We start from the raw sequence: 6,860 nt of genomic DNA, 5'->3' as shown, positions 1-6,860 counted from the left end.
ATTATTCGGGGTGCAAAAACATCTAAATAGTTACATTTTTGAGGCGCATTTATATCTAAATCATTACACTTTTCATGGTAATAACATGTAACGTAACATTTTTCATGGCAAAATAACATTTCCAATGTTACATTTTTCGTGGTGCAATTAAATATAAATTGTTACACTTTTTGTGGCGCAATAGAATGTAAATTGTTCAATTTTTTATGGTGCGGTAACATAAATTGGCACATTATTCGTGGTGCAAAAACATCTAAATTGTTATACTTTTTGTGGCGCAATAAAATGTAAATTGTAACATTTTTCATGGTGCAATAACAATTCAATCGTAACATTTTTCTTGGCGCAATTACATTTGAATCATTACATTTTTTGTGGTGCAATAGCATTTACATCGTTAAATTGTTCGTGGTGCATTTACATCTAAATTGTTACATTTTTCCTGTTGCAGTAACATTAAATGTGCACAACTTTTTACGTTTAATTTTATCTGAATGTTCTTTAACAGACTTGATTCAATGCACTTGTTTTCTCTCAGCATTGATGTTTTGAAGTCTTCCTTATCTAAGAGTCATAATGGATTCTCGTGTGTGTAGCTGAACATGCGGCGTCATGTGATGAATGTCATTCTCTTGTTTTAAAGTCACACAGGTTGTGATGACTGGATTTGCAGCGTTTCACTCTTGCTGTCGTCGTCTGCGTTGGTGTGTTTTGGATGTTGTGTTGGCTCGGTGTATTTGCAGCACACTTCTGTTCTCTGTGGGTATCACTTCAGTCTTTGCTGCACACTTGGTGTCTGCTCCCTCGTCTGGTACCTGAAGCTCGTGTGAGCTCTCAGTAACTGGGAAGGTTTCCCTCTTCATGCATGTCTGATCAAATCTAATGATGCACTGCAACAAGCTTTCAAGGTTGTGTGATACAGAAGCTTAGCACCTTTGGTGGTACCTCATGTGTTTCTAAATAAAGAAATAAAACAATCAGGCCTTTTTGTGTGTGCGGCACAGACTCACTCAGCATCATTTCAAGCTTTGCATTATTTATCGTCCGGACAGAACTGCCTGTAATCTGAATTTCCCAGACGCACTGAATCAAAACGTCAATCTGTCTTAACACACTTCACAATAAAGGACTTAAAAAGGGGATCAGCCAATCAGAAGCCGGCGAGGAGGTCGACGTTTTCTTATTGGCACAGCCGGCGAGGGTTTGCATGGTGACACCTTGGGCTGTTTCTTACACCAAACAGAGATGCTGAGCGCCGCTCTGCCGCTCTGCCGCTCTGCGCTGCATGGAGAGAGCGTGGAGCAGATTATAGAGGATGTGTTTAAATTTAAAGAAGGAGAATGATGAGGAAATATTGAAGATGCACATACGCACGGTGGTGTTTCATGTTATTGTCTCACGTCTGTAACCTTAAAGCTGTCTCGACAGATCAAGTGTGCGCCCAGGACTCCATCAGAGAGACATACAGCAGCTCTCTGTCAGTGCATTACACTGTACCATCCCTTTCCTCCAGCTCTCTGATTCTCTAAGATGTAAAAATCACATGTCAGAGTGTGTGAGCGAGAGGAGGATTTCATGTTTGTGTGTGTGTGTGTATGTGTGTGTGTGCACGTACACATGCACATTCTCTACGCACACATCACACGTCACGAGAGCAGGAATAAAACTGAAGGTTTGAAATCTGGAGGAAAACTTAAACCTCAACATTTCAAACTGTCTCAACTGCACACACACTCACATGTGCAGGAGTGCATGCCCAGTAGTGAAACCATTGTGTGTGTAAGTGTGTGTTTGTGTGTGTGTCTCCCTCTACCATGCACATTCCCGGCACATGGCAACAGAATCTAAATATAGCCCCAGCAGCCCGGCTTCACAGCAGGATCATGCTTCCTCTCTCTGCTGCTGCTGCTGCTGCTGCTGTCCCTGTTTCTCTGCTTCCTACAAACACTCACTCCTCTCCTGCTCGGCTCTCCCCTCCTTTCTTTCCCTCTTCCTCTTCCTCTTCATCATATTCCCACTCTCTGGATACTCTGACACCGAGCAGCTTTTCCCTCTCTGGATTTCAGACCTTGTGGTGCACACACGAGGATCCTGCAACCTGATGAAGAACTGGGTTATCTTGTTAGCGAAAAAGCTACGTGCACATTTTCCCGCCACGCAATCATCAGAACATTTAATATTAAGAATAATAAAGTATGTGCATATTGTGCTAATAACACTTACAAACCTGTCCCTTCAGGAACTTTTCACATTCAGGAGTTCACAATAATCGTTTGCTCATTTATATCCTGTCCTGTAATAGACATGATTAGTTTTTCAAAGCCTGCCTCCACCATGTTAACAGATGAGACATGAGTCAAACTCTTAATTAAAATACACATCAAATAAATGTTTCTCAAACATGTTTCTGTCACTATAGTTAGTTCTTATGATGATGATGATTTATGTTCAAGTGTTCATTTTTCTGATATGCTAACCTTTAGTTATCTCCCAGGTTCCTTACTTATACCTGATTCTGATTGGTTATCAATTCTCAACAACAAAAGTGACACCAAGGAGAACCTGATCACACACGTCATATCAAATCAATCCACAGAAAGGAGAATGGAATGGATTGGAATACACCAAAGGAGAACAGAATGGAACACACCAAAAGAGAACAGAATGGAACACACCAAAGGAGAACAGAATGAAACAGAATGGAATGGAACACATCAACGGAGAACAGAATGGAACACATCAAAGGAGAACAGAATGGAACACATCAAAGGAGAACAGAATGGAACACACCAAAGGAGAACAGAATGGAATGGAACACACCAAAGGAGAACAGAATGGAACACATCAAAGGAGAACAGAATGAAACAGAATGGAATGGAACACATCAAAGGAGAACAGAATGGAACACATCAAAGGAGAAGAGAATGGAACACACCAAAGGAGAACAGAATGGAACACATCAACGGAGAACAGAATGGAACACATCAAAGGAGAACAGAATGGAACACATCAAAGGAGAACAGAATGGAACACACCAAAGGAGAACAGAATGGAATGGAACACACCAAAGGAGAACAGAATGGAACACATCAAAGGAGAACAGAATGGAACACAGCAAAGGAGAACAGAATGAAACAGAATGGAATGGAACACATCAAAGGAGAACAGAATGGAACACATCAAAGGAGAAGAGAATGGAACACACCAAAGGAGAACAGAATGGAACACATCAAAGGAGAACAGAATGGAACACACCAAAGGAGAACAGTATGGAACACAGCAAAGGAGAACAGAATGAAACAGAATGGAATGGAACACACCAAAGGAGAACAGAATGGAACAGAATGGAATGGAACACATCAAAGGAGAACAGAATGAAACACACCAAAGGAGAACAGAATGGAACACAGCAAAGGAGAACAGAATGAAACAGAATGGAATGGAACACACCAAAGGAGAACAGAATGGAACAGAATGGAACAGAATGGAACAGAATGGAACAGAATGGAATGGAACACATCAAAGGAGAACAGAATGGATCACACCAAAGGAGAACAGAATGGAACACATCAAAGGAGAATGGAATGGAACACATCAAAGGAGAATGGAATGGAACACACCAAAGGAGAACAGAATGGAACACATCAAAGGAGAATGGAATGGAACACATCAAAGGAGAACAGAATGGAACAGAATGGAATGGAACTCATCAAAGGGAGAATAGAATGGAATGCTTCCGGTTGTTCAAAGCCAAATAGAACACTGATTCATTCTAGAACACAAAAGCGACATCAGGAACAACCTGATCACACATCATATTAAATCAATCCCCAGAAAGTAGTCCGTCACATCCCCCTCTGCTTGTTAACACTGTAGTAAAACCGTTAATGTGGTCTCAGGCTGGTCTTGGTCGTGGGGAAATAATGACACTTTGCCTTGAGGAGCTACTGGACACCAACCACCAACCATCATCCATCTCTGAGAGGGAGAAGGGGAGCTACATCCTGTCCTGTGATCCAGGCAACGAGCAGCAGCTGATCTCTACAAAGTTAACTTTCACGTTAATGTTAAGTTCCGTTTATTTTGAGCAGCATTAACAGATTAACTGCTATCAAGGTTAACGTCTTGGTGACTGCTTTAACATTAACGGTGCCAACCTCTGAAAATAACCAAGTCAGGGATAATGGAGAGTGAGCTTCACCCTGTTGGGTTTCTTGTACCCATAACCACCTGTTCAGTACTTTTAGGATGTTGCATCTTTTGTCTCAGATGTACGAAAAAAAAGATCCATAAAGGCGATCTTAATGTACTTTTACTTTAATAATCCACTTTAATATTTGTAGAAAAAATATATTTCTCAAGCTAAATTTTGAGCACAAGACTTGATCATGCAACAGTTCTTTTCACATTGTTCAATAATTACTTTTACTTCAGAAATAATCAGAACATAGTCCTCCTGTTGCCCAAAGACACACATGCACACCCTCTCATATTTATAGAAGTGTGTGTTAGTGTGTGTGTGTGTGTGTGTGTGTGTGTGTGTGTGTGTGTGTGTGTGTGTGTGTGTGTGTATGTGTGTGTAGCTCTGACTGATCTTGCAGGATAGTAATGGACTGCTGGGAGCATGTGGTATAATCCCGGCTTGATTTGGCACGCTGCCTGCTGAGGTATTACATTGCTCACAGGCTGCATTAGTCCTACTGTTCACATGCGTGCACACGCATCGCTGCTGCTGCTGCTGCTGCCGCCCGGGAGGTGAGCGCGGGAGCAAGTGGTGATGGGAGGTCAACGGGGACATTGAGCCTTTTAGAGCGGAGAGATGAACACATCTACGGCGCAGGAACCTGAATGCAGACTCCACAAAGAGATAATGGATCTGTGTGGGTTTCTGCTGCCTATAATAGAGATCATGATAATGCTAATAATGGGAATGTAACATGTTTGTTAAGTGAAGCTGCAGTTAGGCCCTCCATCACTGGACGGTGATGTAGCACTTTGAATTAGCAGCATCCTCCTGAGACTCTTTATTAAAGGACTCATTATGAGAGATGGAAATTTACTCTGCTGATCACTCAAGTATGTATTTAAAGTACTTTACTCCAGCTTTATACTTTCATCACAAACAAAAACTCTCATTGTGTTCTTCTGTGCATCACTCGCTGCCGTGTCATCGCCCAGCAGTCTACACCCACGGCTAACTCGTTAGCTCGGGAAGGAGCTTGTTGAACACCGTGAATAAAACTCCACTTGTGTTTGTTGCTGGACTCAATCTGTTCAATGAGAGAACTGAAGAAGCTATGAGAGGGTTCAACGTCACAAATGTAAGTTTAGCATTAACTACACTCAGAAACGCCACGCTGTCTGCCACCAAGTGTTTCTGTGGTCGCTCCAAAAAAAGGGGGCCTGTGGTTTCCCAGTTTCTCTCTACGGCGGCTGTCAATCAAAGGAAACAGGAAGTAAAACCCCGTTTTTTAACCTCTAATAACTAATGAAGAAGAAACTGTTCAGAAAAAAGAGGCCTTGAACACAACACAGTCAGATAAAAACTACATACATATTACCAAAAGTATTCGCTCACCTGCCTTGACTCACATATGAACTTAAGTGCCATCCCATTCCTAACCCATAGGGTTCAATGTGATGTCGGTCCACCTTTTGCTGCTATTACAGCTTCAACTCTTCTGGGAAGGCTGTCCACAAGGTTGAGGAGTGTGTTTATAGGAATTTTTGACCATTCTTCCAAAAGCGCATTGGTGAGGTCACACACTGATGTTGGTCGAGAAGGCCTGGCTCTCAGTCTCCGCTCTAATTCATCCCAAAGGTGTTCTATTGGGTTCAGGTCAGGACTCTGTGCAGGCCAGTCAAGTTCATCCACACCAGACTCTGTCATCCATGTCTTTATGGACCTTGCTGTGTGCACTGGTGCACAGTCATGTTGGAAGAGGAAGGGGCCCGCTCCAAACTGTTCCCACAAGGTTGGGAGAATGGAATTGTCCAAAATGGTTTGGTATCCTGAGGCATTCAAAGTTCCTTTCACTGGAACTAAGGGGCCAAGCCCAGCTCCTGAAAAACAACCCCACACCATAATTCCTCCTCCACCAAATTTCACACTTGGCACAATGCAGTCCGAAATGTACCGTTCTCCTGGCAACCTCCAAACCCAGACTCGTCCATCAGATTGCCAGATGGAAAAGCGTCATTCGTCACTCCAGAGAACGCGTCTCCACTGCTCTGTGGTCCAGTGGCGGCGTGCTTTACACCACTGCATCTGATGCTTTGCATTGCACTTGGTGATGTATGGCTTGGATGCAGCTGCTCGGCCATGGAAACCCATTCCATGAAGCTCTCTGCGTACTGTACTTGGGCTAATCTGAAGGCCACATTTGGAGCTCTGTAGCAACTGACTGTGCAGAAAGTCGGCGACCTCTTTGCACTATGCGCCTCAGCATCCGCTGACCCCTCTCCGTCAGTTTACATGGCCTACCACTTCGTGGCTGAGTTGCTGTTGTTCCCAAACTCTTCCATTTTCTTATAGTAAAGCTGACAGTTGACTATGGAATATTTAGGAGCGAGGAAATTTCACGACTGGATTTGTTGCACAATACTTTTGGTAATATAGTGTATCATCACAGGATACGGATGGGAGAAACATTCGTATCACGTGTATTTATTTTTTAAAGTTTGACTGCTCCCCCATTCAAATGAATGGAGGAGACAGAGTTTTTGACCTATACTGCAGGCAGCCACCAGGGGGCAGACACTCTGGTGGAAGCTTCACTTCCAGCCGAGCGAGATGCACCCCTGGCGCTGACAAACTGAGCTGGTGACTTATTCTGGATATAATGTCACGTCTCTTCCAT

This window comes from Notolabrus celidotus, chromosome 19 (genome assembly GCF_009762535.1).
Source record: "Notolabrus celidotus isolate fNotCel1 chromosome 19, fNotCel1.pri, whole genome shotgun sequence".
NCBI lineage: Eukaryota > Metazoa > Chordata > Actinopteri > Labriformes > Labridae > Notolabrus > Notolabrus celidotus.
The sequence above is the reverse complement of the archived record's forward strand: the minus strand, read 5'-3'. Positions refer to the sequence as shown.